Source organism: Artibeus jamaicensis, unplaced genomic scaffold (genome assembly GCF_021234435.1).
Source record: "Artibeus jamaicensis isolate MK-2021 breed Jamaican fruit bat unplaced genomic scaffold, CSHL_Jam_final contig_484, whole genome shotgun sequence".
Taxonomy (NCBI): domain Eukaryota; kingdom Metazoa; phylum Chordata; class Mammalia; order Chiroptera; family Phyllostomidae; genus Artibeus; species Artibeus jamaicensis.
This window is the reverse complement of record NW_026521859.1, coordinates 11987916-12006168: the sequence shown is the minus strand read 5'-3', so window position 1 is coordinate 12006168 and position 18253 is coordinate 11987916. Positions and strand designations below refer to the sequence as shown.

The 18253-nt window shown below is 38.7% G+C and overlaps 1 pseudogene; it reads left to right on the top strand.

Annotated features, from left to right (window-relative positions):
• The first annotated feature begins 290 nt into the window (after positions 1-290).
• Positions 291-454, top strand: LOC128627925 (ATP synthase subunit ATP5MJ, mitochondrial-like; annotated as a pseudogene).
• Positions 455-18253: the final 17799 nt, after the last annotated feature.

Here is an 18253-nt window from a genome sequence, read left to right as displayed (position 1 = left end):
AACAACTAGAACAGGAATAGAATCACAGAAATGGAGATCTCATGGAGGGTTATGAGTGGGGGAGTGGGAGGGGAAAACGGTGTAGAGAATAAGTAGCACAAATGATAGGCAGAAAATAGACGGGGGAGGTTAAGAATAGTATAGGAAATGTAAGAGCCAAAGAACTTATGTATGACCCATGGACATGAACAAAAGGAGGGGAATGTAGGTGGGAGGGGATGTGCAGGGTGGTGGAGAATAAAGGCAAAAAAATGGGACAACTGTAATAGCATAATCAATAAAATATATTAAAATAAATAAATGTTTGGATCCCCACGAAGCCCTATAATACCCAGGTTTACCAGGAAATCTGGGTAGGAATGAGCTTGATAGATTCCACTGTTTATAAAATCAAGAGTACTGATAAAAGAAGTAAAGCTTTGAAAGCTTTGCACCTCGTCCTGGCCATCACTAACCAGCTTTACTTAGAGTGCACATCAGATGTGATGTCAGAGTGGCTGTAAATTTCAGCAAGATGTCTCAGGTGGGAACATGGAACATCTCTGTGTACTTGTAGATGTGCCATTGTCTTTATGGCATGAATAGATATATTTATACGATGAAAAGAAAAGAAAGAAAAGAGAGAGGATAGATAACAAGAAAAAGAGGGAGAAGGTCATTATGAGGTCTACCCCCACAAGTTGAATGAGGAAAGTTACCCTATGATCCACAAGAGCCCACAGGATGAGAGGTGCCTTGGTGGGTTTAATTTGATCTGACTAATTTTGCCCCATTTTAGGTAAAGGAGAGAAAAGGTGCTTGTATGCCTGTACAATTCTCTGTAGTCACATCTTCTTTCATTTTCTTGACCTTCTAGTACTGACTTCTTGAATCAATATCTGTGACCTATAATATGGAATCCAGTCATCTAGCAGGAGGAAGTCCTCCAGTAGATTTTGAAACATGTGGTTCAGTGTATCAGTTGGAGCTTGATCAAGAAATCAGAAGCCAGCAGATCACAAGGTCACTAGCCTTGGAGTCAGAAGTTACAGATTCCAGTCCCAGTTATGCCACCTACTAGCTGCATGGCCTTGGAAACACCATATAATCTGCCAGGGCCCAGGACAATTTTCAAAGTGATCAATCCTGAGGATGTGAAGCACTTTCCAGATGATGAAAACACTCCAGAAAAGAAAGCTGAGATCTAGGGCTTCTTCGGAAAGAAAGATAATGGTGGATGCTTTCTTTTTCATTGCCTTTGGTTTGACAGTCACAGGCTGTTTTCCTGGTGATGCCAATAAGATTTAGGCTTCCAGGGCTCAGTGCCCAGGCAAGGCTGGCTGAAGGGCCTCCGGGGCATGGACAGACACACCGGCCAGCAGTTCCAGTTCTGCTGCCCCTTTGGAGCTGCCACTGCCAATGTAAATGGTGCCCATCCCATGGCTTAGCACCTTCACTACTGCCTGAGAATCTCAGGGGAGAAGGACGGCTGTGCTTGGTGGAGTGCTTTTGAAGAAAAACATCTTTGGTTATAACAGAACTAGCCCACGTTGAAGTAATAGCAAAAAGCAAGGCAATAGCATATTAGAAGTTCATATGCTAATGCCAAGCTTAGAGGAATTCAAGCCACAAAAACAAAGAACCCAACAAACATATCAGAGGTCATTCCAGATATTCCACAAGAGGAAGGATTTTGCTTTTGAGAGTGTGGGTTTATGGTGACTTTTTCATCTTCCTGCTGTCTTCTATTTTCCAAATTTTCCACAATTATTGACTATTTTCATAACTTGATAAAGTAAAATAAATTATATTTTAAAGAAAATACTTATTTCAACAATTTAAGATGTTTCCATAATCTTGGAGAGAAACATATCAACCACTGTCGATGATGAAAATATAAGAAAATCATCATTCAACTGTTCCTTGGGATCTGTAAGTAGGTCTTTAACAAATCACTTAACTTTCCTTTGCAGCCCCTTGTCTGTCTATAACTTTGTCGCACACATGTGCCTGCTGTCTCACACAAATGGGACTGGGATTAGTGGCGTCACCATTTTTAAATGTCCTTCAAGTTACTTCCATGGACAAGCAATTTGCAGGCAGAACAAATGATTACTGCCCTATTGTTATTTTCTAGAATATCTATGGTTGCCAACCTTGAACAAAATCTTATTTAGAAAGAAACACTCTTCTCTATGCCTTTCACCTGAATATAGTAGACTTAGAAATAAATGTAGGAAGAATTCTGTTCCAAAGATATACAGAATCTGTGGGAAATCATAAGCTTTGTCATTTTTAGGGAAAACAAATCTAATTCAAGTTTGTATTTTTGTTTCCATTCACCATTTTCATGCTTTATGTCAAACGTATGTACCTCAGGGAAACAAAATGGGAAGCTTAAATTCTGTCTGTGCAATTAAATTTTAAGTCTACAAAAACCCAGAACTAGAAAAGGACCCTGAAAGAATATCCGATTTTGTGCTCTTCCTTCAGATAGATGAACAGCTAAACTACCAAGGACGAGTTTCAGTCCATTCCATTCGTGAAGGTCTCTAGGGATCAGGAAATCCATTGTTTTCCCAGACAGTCTTGCCCAGCATTTTAAAATCACTTTATTTTTGACCAGAACATCTACTATATTTTTCCGTGAATAATGTGCTCCTGTGTATAATGCATACCCACATTTCTGTCCCAAAGCTTCAGGAAAAAAATCTTTCATTTTAATCTTTTAATTCAATTTTCTATGTATTTATTTATTCATATTTAGACACTTGTTTTTGTATTATAAAGAACTTTAGCATTTATTTTTGAATTTATTATAGTACAAGACATTTTATGTAACAAATAATTACAAAACACAAGAACAGATACAAGGTATTTCAGATACTACCCATGTTTAACGCACATCCTTATTTTTCCTTTGAAATTTTTGGGGGAAAAGTGCACATTATACATGGCAAAATATGGTACATCTCTAGCCTCACAACTGCCCTTGAAAGACAGATAGTTCTAGAAGAATATTACCAATACATGGAATCCTTTCCTAGAAGCCCAATTACACATAGTGAAATGGTAGGCATTGTAGAAGGAGAATTCTGCAGGTTCGGTCTCTGACCTATTATTTTTGATTGAACATAAACAGCTACAACTACACATAGGACATGCAAATGGTAGTTTAAAAAAAATCAAATCAATACATGGGTGGACATGGAGTTGTTCATGTCTTAAATAGGGAGCCTTCCCTTCATTGGCCAGTCATGAATTCTGTCTTGGAAACTCATTTACAGAGAGCAGTGACTTTTCTATAGAATAATAGACATTTCTACTGGGAAAATATTCCCCAAAAGAGATAAGGGTTGGTGAGAAATTGGGTTGACATCTAATCTATTTGAAACTCATATATAGCCCTGACCTGTGTGGCTCAGTTGGTTGGGCATCAACCCACACAGTGAAAGGTTGCTGGCTTGATTTCCGGTCAGGGCACATGCCTGGATTGCAGGTTTAGTTCCCAGTTGAGGTGCGTGCCAAGAGGCTACTGATTGATGTTTCTCTCTCATATCAATGTTTCTCTCCCTGTCTTTCTCCCTCCCTTCCCCTCTCTTTAAAAATAAATAAATAATACTGGTTGGTGTGGCTCAATGAACTGAGTGCCGGCCTATGAACCAAAGTGTCACTCATTCGAGTCTCAGTAAGGGCACATGCCTGGGTTGCAGGCCAGGTCCCCAGTCAGGAGTGTGTAAGGGGCAACCACCCAGTGATGATTCTCTCCCTCTCTTTCTCCCTCCCTTCCCCTCTCTCTAAAAATAAATAAATAAAATCTTTAAAAAAATAAAAATAAAATCTTAAAAAATTGGTGTGTGTATACATATAAATATATATTTATATATAAAGTAAACTTCCTTCAACTCACATAAAAATTTGTGTGTATATATATAAATAAATAAATAAATAAATAAATATATATATATATATATAAAGTAAACTTCCTTTAACTCAAATTTTTTTTAAAGTACAAAATGAAACTAAACTGAGATAACTATTAAAGTAGGAAAAACCCAGAAGTTAAACACCAGTTTCTATTAGGGAATCAGATCATCTCAAACACTGCCAGCAAGAGTGAAATACACAACCATAACAGAAGGCAATTGACAACAGTTCCCAGATTTACAAAGCATTTACCCTTTGACCTGACATTTTCACTTCTGGAGATTTTATATGTTAAAATTTTATATATACACATATATATTTTATTTAAAAATAAATTGTTTATATATGGCAAACTGATGTATGTACAGTGTAGGATAATTATCATTGTATCACTATCTAGAGTAGAAAAAGATCAGAAACAGTCACATGCCTATCAGTAAGGAAATGGTTAAATAAACTGTTCTTACCCTGGCTGGTGTAGCTCAGTGGATTGAGTGCAGGCCTGAGAACCAAAGAATCACAGTTCGATTCCCAGTCAGGGCATTTGCCTGGGTTGCAGGCCAGTTCCCAGCAGGGGCCAGTTCCCAGGAGGGGAAGCATCAGAGGCAACCATACACTGATCTTTCTCTCCCTTTCTCCTTCCCTTCTAAATATAAATACATAAAATCTTTTAAAAAAATAAAATAAACTGTTCTCTATTCACGCACTGAAACATAGAACAGCTGTTTTATATATATATATATATATATATATATATATATATATATATATATAGAGAGAGAGAGAGAGAGAGAGAGAGAGAGAGAGAGAGAGGAGGCTTGTTATGCACAGATATGAAAAGATCTCTAGTGTCTATTTTAAGAGACTCCTCAAAAAGGTACAAAATGATAAAGTTTTGCCTTTTGTGCAAAAAAAGATAATATATATTCTTATTTGCTTGCAACTGCACAAAGAGGTGTTGGAAGTATTCAAAAGAAACTAATAAAAGCATTTAACTACGGAGGAAGGGAAGGAGTGTGTTGCATATGAATAGGAAAGGAAGCAAACCGGATTTATTTTTCAGGAGGAGGATAAAGATGTTAACTTTGGGTTTTGTTAATCAAGTCAGTTTAGGCTTGGTTATGTTGCAGTAACAAACACAACCAAATCTTAGTAGTCTGACCACCAATATTTCCTTTCTCTCACAAAATGTCTATCATGAGTAGACAGGGAGCTGTATTCTGTAAATCTGGGATGAGCAAATGACCTATTTTTGGCCAATAAGATCTGACAAAATATTCTGGACCACCTCTGGGAAATATTTCCTCACTTTTGAAGAGAATAGACATCTCTTCTCCTTTACAGATTTATGTAGAATGCTTGGTAGTATGGTAGCCATTGTGTTGCCTTGGGAGGAACAAGCTTGAGAGATGCAAAACTGACCTTCTGGGTATATTAGAATTAACAACTGAACCTAAAGAAAACAAAAACAAACTAAACAAACAATTAGAACAGGAATAGAATCACAGAAATGGAGATTGCATGGAGAATTATTGGTGGGGGAGTGGGACAGAGCGGGGGGAAGGTACAGAGAATAAGTAGCATAAATGGTAGGTAGAAGATAGGGGGACATTAAGAATAGTATAGGAAATGTAGAAGTCAAAGAACTTAGATGTAGGACCTGTGGATGTGAATGTGGGTGGGAGGGATGTGCAGGGTGGAGGGGAATTAAGGGGGGAACATGGGACAACTGTAATAGCATAATCCATAAAATATTTTTTTTGTTAAAAAAATAAAAACAGAAATAACCTGGATCCTTTAATGATGTCAATAAACAACTGAATTAACCAACCCTGGAGATGTCCTACTTCAGGATTTCTTATTATGTGGAATAATAAAATTTATTTATTTTATAAGTTATTTCAAATTAGATTTTTATGATTGAGTAGTAAAATATCCTTATTTATAGGTTTCTTTTTTATGTTTCTTGAAAGCAGGTATCCTTGTCTTATTCCTGATTTAATAGGATCACCTCTAAAATCACCTCTAAGTATTATGATAGCTGAAAGCTTTTGTACATAATTTTATTAAGAAATTTCTCTTCTATAGGTAACTTAAGGTTTTTTAAAAAATCATTAGTGGATATTAAGTTTTATCAGTTATTTTTCAGAATTTATTGATAATCAGATGGTTGTGTGTAATTCCCCACATTGTAAATGTGGTGAATTATATAAACTTTCTAAGTTAAAATTAGATGCTTGAATTTCTGTAATTAACCTCCCTTTGTCATGACATATTCCCTTGAAATACTGTTGCATATGATTTGCTGACATTTGAATAGGATTTTTGCATCTACCTTTCAAGTGATGTTGATACGCAGCTTAGGCATTGTTGCTTTGCTGGACACCTTTCCAACACTAGAATAATGTATATACTACAGAAATTCTCACTCTGAAAAGTTTAGTAGTAGTCACCTATAAAACTTCTTAGGGCTAATGTCTTTTTCAAAAATACAGAAAATAATATGATAAACCCCCACTTACTAAAATGACCCACTCATAACAATGATCATTTTGAAGCAAATCTTTAACATCACATTTTATCTATACTTTGCACCTGTTTCTAGAGTATAATAACTCATTTTTAAACATTACCACAATGTCATTAAATGTCCAGTCAGTACTCACATTTTCCTGCACATTTCAGAAATATTGTAAGTGTATTTGTTTGTACTGAGATCCAGTGAAGTTCCATACCTGCAATTGAGTGGTCTTTTAGGTCCATTTTCATTTATAAATCACCTCTCTCCCACCGTATCCCTGCACCTTTCTTTTCTCCTTGGAATTTTTTAAAGGTTTATTTATTGATTTTAGAGAGAAGGGGAGAGAGATAGAGATATCAATTTGTTGTTCCACTTATTTATGCATTCATTGGTTGATTCTTGTAGGTGCCCTGACTGGCCAGGGATGGAACTCACAACTTTGGTGTATCCAGACATCGCTCTAACCCACTGAGTTTTTCCAGGGCTTTTCCTTGGGATTTGTTGAAGGAACTGGATCATTTGTACTACAGAATTTTCTACAGTCTGGATTTTGCTCATTATATCTTTATGATGTTGTTTGGTGTGTCTTTCTGTGCCCTGTTTCTTGCAGAAATTTGCAAAAAAAAATTATTTTAAAATTATCCCATTCTTCTAAACTTAAATATATTTAAAGTGTTTTAAATCCAGTATACTTATTATTTTTATTAATGCAAAATTATGAGGACTTCTTGTAAAGGTGGCAGCCTACATAAACACAGCTTGTCTCCTTGCACAACTGTCACAGGTGGGCACAGGTAACTAGGTTCTTTCTTGGTGATCGGGACAAAGAATTGAACCAAACACCCAGAGTTTATAGCAGAGAACATGGGAGTAGGCCAACTCCAAGCAGAGATTGAAACTCATGGGCTGGAGGGATTCTATTCTTACAGGGCGGATCCTTCCTGGCTAGTTTTGGTGGGCTTTTACTGTGCGTGTACGAGTAGTTGTATTACTTTAGAGCTACTGCACATGTGGTCTCCCATCATTTTCTCTGATAGGCCACCAGGGAAAGGGGTCCCCCTGTACTAGGTTTGCCTTTCCCATCACCATAGAATTATAGTTCTCCATGTTAGAGATTGGTGAAAAGGAAAGGAATTATTTAGTCAAGTTATACAGACTTAAGAGTAATGACTTCATGTCTTCATCAAAATCCCAAAGTCCCTTAAAACACTCACAAACACACACAGTCCTTCCTTCTCCCCATTGCCCAGTCTGAGGTACCATACCTCAGAAAAAGAAATAGAAAGCCACATGGTGATTTTTTGCTAAAGCTGTGTGGTGGTTCTCTGCTAAAGCCAAGTGGTGATTCTTCTCACAGCTGTGGGGCAGGGGGGTCCCCCCTCTGCCAAAAGTGTGTGATTCTCCTTCACATACCTGTGGGGGTCCCCACTTTGACCAAAGCCACGTGGTTCTTCTTCACCAAGGCTGCGGGGGTCCCCACTCTTCCAAAAGCACGTGGCTCTCTTTGTTAAAGCTACATGGTGATGCTCTCTCACATGGCTGCGAGAGTCCCCATTCTGGCCAAAAGCTTGTGGTTCTCTCTTCAATAGCTGCTGCATCTGGGTTTAAATCCCCATGCCAGTCTCCCTCTGCAGCCCCATTTCCGACTCCTCCCACAATCGGCTACACCTGCCAGCACTCCCAAATCCTTCCAGCTTTACTGGGCTACCATAGTGAGTCTGGGAAGGTATGGCCCCATGGCATGGAGCCAATCATCTCCAAGCTGTCATGCGGGCACTGTACCGGGGGTGGGGGATTTGCTTCCCCGTTATATCTTGGGTGGAAGTCACTCCCTTATCCCTGGCTCAAAGCACAGCCACAGCTATTTAACATATCTATGAAAACAATCAAAGGTTATAGATATGTTAAATGACCATTCTGGAGGTTATCTGCAAAACTGTTGCTATGCAAAACAACTCAGTGGCCCTGTTCCATGTATCCCATGCCCCCAGCTCAGACTTGTGGGGGTGAGGACATCCCATATTTTTAATATTTCCTGGACACCCTGAGTTCCGGACTCCATTAAAAATCCTTCTTTTGGGGGCCCCCTGGCTGCACCCTTCTACAAAACCACATGAAAGTTACAACTAAAATATAGAACAACCATTACACAGAACCATTGGAAACTGAGTTCAGTAGAAGTCTGACAACTACAAAATTAAAGAAACCACATCCCTCCAGACTGGTAGGAGGGCTGGAGATATGGAATGGGTTGGTCCCACATGTATGTGTGGTGGATAAATATTGCAGAAGGGTACCTCAGGAGTGAGGAGACCCAGCCCCACATCAGGCCCCCCAGCTCAGGGTTCCAGCATCAGGAAGATAAGACCTCATAACTTCTGGCCGAAAAAATCCACAGGGATAGAGTTAGAGCAAGAAACTACTAGAGTTCCAAGCAGTTCCCCTTAAAGAACCCACACTCAGACTTATTCAGGCCCACTCCCTCTGAGCTCCAGCACCAGGGTAGCAGCTTGAAAGGCACCAGTGACATAGAGGGAGGAACTTAAGTCTCTGGCATCAAGGTGAGCAGAGGCCAATATCCCTTTTCTAAACCTTCTCCCCCAATAGAGCAAGCAAGCTAGTACCATATTGAGACTCCATCAACCTGGCTAATACTCTTTGACCAGCCTTGGAAATCCCCAAAGACTCTGCCCCACTCAATTTATAGGCCCATCCAACTGTTTTTCCATATGAATGAGTGGTCTTGGCTCATGTGTCACTGGCCTCAGTGAGCCTCAGGCCCCTCATTAGTAGCAGTCAGCTTAGATTCACAGCTTGGCTTTGCCTGGGAATCTCCAAACCCAGCATAAATAGCAACCATCTCACACTGTTTTATAGCTCAGGCAGGATGCCCCAGGCAAAACATGGGGCAGTGGGCTGATTTTGTCCTGCACTACCCAAGAAACCCCAGGGAGGGGTCCACCCAGTGGACAGCTACAGACCATGTGAGTGCACCACCACCCTACCCCTGCACAACTGATCCTCCATGGAGGGCAGAGGTTTGTGGCAAGCGGTCACAGCCAATCCCTGCAGGTGACTGGCCTAAGTAAATGCCTCTCATTGATCTGCCAACAGCAACCAAGGTTCAACTACACGAGGAGGATGTACTCAGCCCACACAGAGGGTGTACCTCGAGTACCCAGCTTGGGTGATCGGGGAGGCTGTGCCACTGGACTCTACAGGATGCCAACTACATTAGGCCACACTGCCAAGACATGGAGTCAAAGTAGCTCTATCTAATATATAGAAACAAACACAGGGAGGCTGCGAAGATGAGGAGACAAAGAAACAACAGATCCCAAATGAAAGAACAGATCAAAATTCCTGAAAAAGAGCTAAATGAAATGGAGATAAGCAATCTATCAGATGCAGAGTTCAAAACACTGGTTATAAGGATGCTCAAGGAACTTAGTGAGGACCTAAACAGCATAAAACAGATCTAGTCAGAAATGAAGGACACACTAATGAAAAAAAAGAACCATTTACAGGGAAACAACAGGAGAGTGGATGAAGCTGAGAATCCAATCAATGATTTGGAACATAAGGAAGAAAAAAAAAAAAAAACAACGAATCACAATAACAAAAAGAAAAAGAATCCAGAAAAACAAGGATAGTATAAGCAGCCTCCGGGACAACTTCAAAGTGTTCCAACTTCAAGTGTTCCAACTTCAAGTGTTCCAACATTCATTTTCACAGGGGTGCCAGAAGGAGGGGAGAAAGAGCAAGAAATTGGAAATCTATTTGAAAGTAAACTTCCCTAATTTGGTGAAAGAAATAGACATGCAAGTCCAGGAAGCACCGAGAGTCCCCAACAAGATGGATGCAAAGATGTCCACTCTAAGACACATCATAATTAAAGTGCCAAAGGCTAAAGATAAAGAGAGAATCTTACAAGCAGCAAGAGAAAAGCAGTGAGCTACCTACAGGGGAGTTTCCATAAGACTTCCAGCTGATTTCTCAAAAGAATCTTTGCAGGCTAGAAAGGATTGGCAAGAAATATTCAAAGTCATGAAAAACAGGTACCTATAGCCAAGATTGCTCTACCCAGCAAAGCTATCATCCGAATGCAAGGGCAGGTAAAGAGCTTTCCAGACAAGAAAAAAATAAAGGAGTTCATCACCACCAATCCATTATTACATGAAATATTAAAGGGGCTTATTTTTTAAATAAAAACTATGAACAATAAAATGCTAATAAATACCTATCTATCAACAACTGAATCTAAAAAAACAAACTAAGCAAATAAGAAGAACAGAGAATCATAGATTCAGGGAGCATTTTGATGGTTGTCAAATGGGAGTGGGATGTGGGGGAATGGGTGAAGAGGTGAAGGAACTGAGAAGTACAAGTAGGTAGGTACAGAATAGCCATGGGCCTGTAAAGTACAGTACAGGAAATGGAGTTGCCAAAGAACAAATAAGCATGACCCATGAACATGAACAATGGTTGGGGGATTGCCTGTGGGAATGAGGGGTGCTTGGTGAAGGGGGGCAAAGAGGGAAGAATTGGGACAACTGTAATAGCATAATCAATAAACATAATTTAAAATTTTTTTTAAAGATTCTGTTGTCATCCATGAACTTAGCCCAATAACATTCAATGTGATACTGATACATCTGGACTCCCACCTTATTCTGCCTTTTCTACTTATTACAGATTTTGTTGTTTCCTTTTGTCTTTTGTAAAATTAATTAGATTTCCTTTGTCCTATTTTATCCTTCTTAAAATTTGGAACTCGTATCTGCCACTTGTTCCAGAGATTTACTCTAACTTATATGGATTTACAAAGAAGTTTCACTGATGTCTTTAACATGATACATTTTCTGAGTCCTTAAATATCTATAAATGTATTTATTTTGCAAATGTATTATATTTATTGTTCACAGTTGAACAATAGCTGAGTATAGAGTTCTATATTTGTAGCCATTTTTCTCTCAAAGATTGGAAGATATATTTCTATTGCTTTCTTGTAATCCAATGTGTCTCCATTAAAAATTCTGATGTCAATCTTTGTAAAAATGTGTTTAAAATTTTTGGATCCTTTTAGAAAGTCTCCTGATGCCTATTTTTCTAAAATTTCACACTGTGTATCCAAGTGTAAATGTCTCAGTCATATTTTCCAACCTAAAGACTGTCTTTCTTTAACAATGGAGATTTTTCTTTTATTATATTTTGAATTTTTTTCTCCCTTTCATCTTCTCTGTTTTTAAAATTTTTATCTTCTTCTGGTTTGTGTATAAATAGGTTTGGGAGCTTCTGGTTTTATTCTCCATGTTTCTAAATATTTCTTTCATGCTTTCCTTCCTCCTGCTACCTTCTGGGAGAATCCTCAGCTATTGTGTCCAACTGGCTAAGTAGCTCTACATCTGTATTCATTCTGCTATTTCTCCTTCTTCTGAATACTTTTTATTTCCAAGACCTCTACTACTTGGTTCTTCTTTAAAACTTTTTTTTTGTTTCATGGATTCAATTATCTCTTTTATTCCTGTGAGACTTTAATGATATTTCCCTTAAAATGACTTTCTGTGAGTTCTATTAATTGTTGCATGCATATTAGTCACATGTTGCATTTTGTGCTTCTCTTTTATAATGCATTAGTAATTCTTGACTCTCTGCACATCTTTTCCTTTGAGATTCTCTGATACCCTGACTATGGAAGCTATTCATTAAAACCTGCTTCCAGCAACTGCTGGGGAGGAATATGGGGCTGGGCCCATACCTGGCCTTCTCAGTGTGGGGAGGCTCTCTGTTCCTGGGTATCATCAGCCTCCCAAAATATTGCCTTACCTGTTGTGCCCAAGGGTCTCTCCTCACTGTTTAGGGGCACATACCTCTGCTAACCACCACATGACATAAAGTGGGAAGTGGGAAGAGACAGAACTATTAGCCTCCTTCTACTTAAGTATACTGGGTGGAGTAGTGTCCATATAAAATTCATGTTTACTCAGAACCTATGAATATGACCATATTTGGAAATAGGGTCTTTGTAGATGTAGCGAAGATAAGCTGAGGCCATACTGGATTATAGTGAGCCCTAAATCCAATGTGACTGATGTTCTTATAAGAAGAGGGAAATTTGGACACAAAGACCCAGATGCATGGAGAAGTCCATGTGAAGATACAGGCCAAGATTTGAGTGCTGTGTCTATAAGCCAAGGAATGCCAACAATGGCTAGCAACCACCAGAAATTAGAAGAGGCAAGGAAGGATCCCTCCCCTAGAACTTTCAGAGGGACCATGGCCCTGCTGACACCTTGATTTCTGGCTTTTAGCTGCCAAAATTGAGAGAAAAAGTGTTCTGTTGTTTTAGGCCACTGAGTTCATGGTAATCTGTTGCAGGAGTCCTAGGAAACTATTATAGAACAAAACGGTACCAATCACTCTTGATTCCCTCTCCAACCTACTTTCCATCTTTCCAATCTTAATGGGAAGATTGTCCGTTCCATGACATAAACTCTCTCCATGTCCCTTGTAGATGACAGTAGGTTGACCACACCCTACTCCCATCCCTTCAGCCAAGAGAAAGAAATTTACCACCCAAGATGATCTTTCCTATTTGGAGTCTGCAGTGGAAACTCAATTTGCCTTCCTAGATATCAAGTAATGAATCAACTCTTCAAGTCTCATTTTACCTCCTACCCTGCAGAGTTACTACAGAGATAAAAAAAAGGTGAGATTAGTACAGGGGCTGGATGAGCTGGGACATTATAAATTTTTTCCTATGCTTAGATAAGCAGATAAGATTAGCAATGATGACACATATTAAAGTAACACATCATCCCAACATTTAAATTAATAACCAAAATTCTGTGAATTTACCCCAAGAAAATAACAAAGTACAGAACCATCCTCATGTTTGAAAAAATGCTCATCATAGTAATCCTTACCAAAGCAAGGCATTGGCAGTAACCCAAACAAGCAACAGAGGCATCATTACATAGATCTGTCTTTCCCTATATATGTAGATATAGATATAGACAAACATTTTTTTTACTGTACAAGTCTCCTTGTCAACTCAGATGTATCCTCATAAAATTCATAATATTTTTAAAGTAATTTTATAATTTTTATATTATTTTTATTTAACAAATATATAATGCTTAATATGTACCCGGCATTGTTTTAAGCACTTCAACGATGTCTAAAATACTGTGTTTAAAAACATTAGGTCATTAATTATACTTAAAAAATTTAAGTGTACTTTATTGACTATGTTATTATAGTTGTCCCAATTTTTCCCCTTTGCCCCCCTCCACCCAGTACCCCCTTACCTCTAGCAATCCCCCCCTTAGTTCATGTCCATGGGTTGTCCATATAAATTCTTTGGCTTCTCCATTTTCTATACTATTCCTAACCTCCCCCTGTGTATTTTGTGCCTACTAATTATGCTTCTTAATCTCTGCACCTTTTCCCCTATTCTCCCCCTTCCCCCTCCCAGATGATAACCCTCCTACCAATCTCTATACCTATAATTCTGTTCCTGTTCTGGTTGTTTGCTTTGTTTGTTTGTTTTTAGATTCAGTTGTTGATAGTTATGAATTTGTAGTCTTTTTAATATTCATAGTTTTGATCTTCTTTTTCTTAGATAAGTCCCTTTAACCTTTCATGTAATAATTAATTGGTGGTGATGAACTTCTTTCATTTTACCTTGTCTAGGAAGCACTTTATCTGTCCTTCATTCTAAATGATAGCTTTGCTGGGTAAAGTAATTTAGGTTGTAGGTCCTTGCTTTTCATCACTTTGAATACTTTTTTCCAGCCTCTTCTTGCTGGCAAAGTTTCTTTTGAGAATCAGCTCATAGTATATGGGAATTCCTTTGTAGGTAACTTTCTGCTTTTCTCTTGTTGCTTTTAAGATTCTGAGTTCTGGCCAAGATAGAGGAGTAGATGGAAACCTTTTGCTTCCTCTCACAACCAAAAGGAGGATAACAACCAATCTAAAATCAATAAACAACCAGAAGTGCCAGAAAATTAAACCGCATAGGACTCCAACAACCACAGAATTACAGAAACAGTCCAACACAACAACCAGACCAGTAAGGTGGTAGACAGAGAGAACCCACTGTGGACTGTGCAGGCAGGACTGGCTGCAGCAAGGTAGCAGGTTGTGTGGGCAGGGCTGACTTAAGGAGAAACTGAGACTCAGAGATGGCTATGGACTATGGTGGTTGTTGTGATGGGAGAAACTCCCAGTCTCACACAAGAGTTTGTTGGAAAGTGGGCTAGAGATGAGTGGGTGAACTGCCTTGTTCCCTCTCTGGCCCCTTCCCCACAAGCAGCACTACAGCACAGCAAGGATGGTTGCCCTGCCCAGGTAAAGACCTAAGACCCTACCCCCTTACAACTTAACAGATATGCTGAGGCAAAGAAATACGGCCAAAATGAAAGAACAGAGCAAAACTTCAGAAGGAGAGCTAAACAATGAGGAGATAGCTAACCTATTTAATGGAGAATTTAAAGCCCTGGTAATCAAAATGCTCACAGAAATGATTGAGCTTGGTTGAAAAGTGAAAGAACAAATAAAAGGTATCAAAAATGAAATAAAGCAAAATATTCAGGGAACCAACAGTGACAAGAAGGAAAGCAGAATTCAAATCAATGATTTGGGGGGAAAAGGAAGAAATAAACATTCAACTGGAACAGAATGAAGAAACAAGAATCCAAAAAAAAAATGAAGAGAGACTTTTGAACATCTGGGACAACTTGAAACATTTCAATATCAAAATTATAGGGGTGCCAGAAGGAGAAGAACAATAGCAAGACATTGAAAACTTATTTGAACAAATAATGAAGAAAAACTTCCCCAATCTGGCAGAGGAAATAGGCTTTCAGGAAGTCCAGGAAACCCAGGGAGTCCCAAAGAAGTTGGCCCCAAAGAGGAACACACCAAGGCACATCATCAATAAGTTACCCAAGATTAAAGACAAGGAGAGAATCCTAAAAGCAGCAAGAGGAAAGAAAAAAGTTACCTACAAAGGAGTTCTATCAGTGGATTTCTTAAAAGAAACCTTGCAGGCAAGAAGGGGCTGAAAAGAACTATTTGAAGTGATGAAAGGGAAGGACCTATATCCAAGAATACTCTATCCAGCAAAGCTTTCATTTAGAATGGAAGGGCAGATAAAGTGCTTCCCAGAGAAGGTCAAGTTAAAAGAGTTCATCATTACCGAGCCCTTATTATATAAAATGTTAAAGGGACTTATCTAAGAAAAAGAAGTTAAAAAAATATGAACAGTAAAGTGACAACAAACTCACAACTATCAACAAATGAGCCTAAGAAAAAGACAAAGAAAAAGAAAAAGAAAGAATGAAAACAAAAACTAAGCAAACGGCTAGAACAGGAGAAATGGACATCACACAGAGAGAGTTCAGTGGGGAGGGGGAAGGAGAGAGTAGTGGGGAAGTGGTAAAGGGACGAAGAAGCATAATGGCTGGCATTAAATAGAGAGGGAGAGGTAAAAAAAATGGTATAGGAAACAAAAAACTCAAAGAACTTATATGTACAACCCATGGACATGAACTGAGGGGGAATGCTGGAGGGTTGGGGATGCAGGGGGGAGAGGAGGTAAAGAGGGGGGAATTGGGAGAACTATAATAGCATAATCAATAAAATATACTTAAAATTTTTTCTCTTTATCTTTTACCTCTGGTATTTTAAATATAAAGTGTCTAGGTATGGTCCTCTTTGGGTCCAACTTGTTTAGGACTCTCTGTGCTTTCTGGCCTTGTATGTCTATTTCCTTCACTGAATTAGGGAAGTTTTATTTCATTATTTTTTCAAATAAGTTTTCAGTTTCTTGCTCTGCCTCTTCTCTTTCTGCCATCCCTATAATTCAGATGTTGACACATTTGGAGATGCACCAGAGGCTCCTTATACTATCATCATTTTTTAAAAATTGCTGTTTTTTCTTTCTGTTCTGGTGGACTGTTTCTTCCTTATGTTCCAAATTGTAAATTTGAATCCCAGCTTTTTTCTCTTCACTTTTGGTTCCCAGGAGATTTTTCTTTATTTCCCTGAGTGTAACATCCATTTCTTCCTTTATGTTGTACTCAATGAATTCTTCAAGCATCCTTATCACCAGTGTTTTGAACTCTGCATCTGATCAGTCAGCTATCTCCATTCCATTTAGTTCTTTTTCTGGGGTTTTATTCTGTTCTTTTATTTCAGCCATATTTCTTTGTCTCCTCAATTTGGCAGCCTCCCTGTGTTTGTTTCTGTGTATTAGGTAGAGCTGCTTTGACTTCCTGTAAAAAACACCTACAAATTTTGTGAGGTAGAGCCTTACATAATCACCAGGACCAGGCAACCTGCTTCATTGCTTTGTGGCTCTGTGTGGTGGGAGGGCTCAGAAAGTGGACTGTGCTGCTGCCTTGTTTCTGAGGGTTTGCATAGTCCTCACCCCATTTCCACTTACTTCACACACTCCCTGTATTTGACCAGCACCCTTCTAGCTGTTGCTCTGATGTTGGATCCCAGAATGGGTGTGTCTACATTCATTTTAAGACCATGCAGGTCCTATAAGCAAAGTTTCTAAATATCTGGCAATTTCTTGCACTGCACCAACCCCCACTGGTTTGTACAGCTAGAATTTATGGGGATTTATCTTCCTGGTACTGGAACCCTGGGCTATGTGGTTTGACCTAGGGCTGGGATCATTTGCTCCCAAGGTATCTCTCCTAATTTTTAAAAATATTTTATTTATTTATTTTTAGAGAGAGGGGAAGAGAGGGAGAGAAACATCGATATGTGGTTGTCTCTCTTATGCCCCCTACTAGGGAACTGGCACACAACCCAGGCATGTGTTCTGACTAGGAACTGAACCAGCAATCCTTTGGTTCACAGACTGGCACTGGATCCACTGAGCCATACCAGCCAGGGTATATCCCTCCTGATTTTACCCACCACTTGTGAATATGGGACCACCCATGCCCTGTTCACCACCACTGCTTCTCCATGCCACTCCATGTCTCCACTCCTCCTACCTGTATGAATGTGGCTTCTTTAAATCCTTGGTTTTTGGACTTCCATATGATTTGATTTTCTGACAGTTCTGGCTATTATTTGTTTTGAGATTTAGTTGTAATTCTTTCTCGTGGTCATGCGAGAAGGCAAACAATGTCTACCTACACCTCCATCTTGACCGGAAGTCTGTTTTACTTATTTCTACTGATACTGCCTCTTCTACTGGGATGTAAGAAGGCAGGGATTTTTGGCTGTGTTTTTCTTTGCTGTAGCCTTTGCACCTAGGAAAAGTGCCTGACCAGATCAGTCATTCAGGAGCCCACCACTACTTCTGCCTCCACCTCTTCCTGCCATTGCCTCCCAGGTTCCCCAGGGGTGGTCATTGCTCAAAGGAGGTGCTCTCCTAAAATCTTTTATAAATTATTTAATTTTAACAAAATAGTATTAAAGTTGTATGATAGATTAGTTCAATGCAACCTTCATTAATATCCATGTTATTAAGAAAAAATTTAACTTCTGATTAGCATGTGACACATACTTTAAAATAATTACATTAAAAATATAATTTGTGATATACATTTTGAAATGGAATCATTTATTGTGTTTAGAAACAGAAATCTATATTTATTATAGGCTGAAAGAAACTACAACATGGCATTAAAAGGGACAAAAATTATTTTCATTGCCTAATGTTTAGAATTATTGCATTTTAACTTAAAATATCAGCTGTTTCATTTTTATACTTTTTATGTTTTGTTTACAAAGGAAGAGAAGAGAGAGATTTCAGACTTTTCTTTTGCAAATACTTCTCTATAAATGCATTTGTAA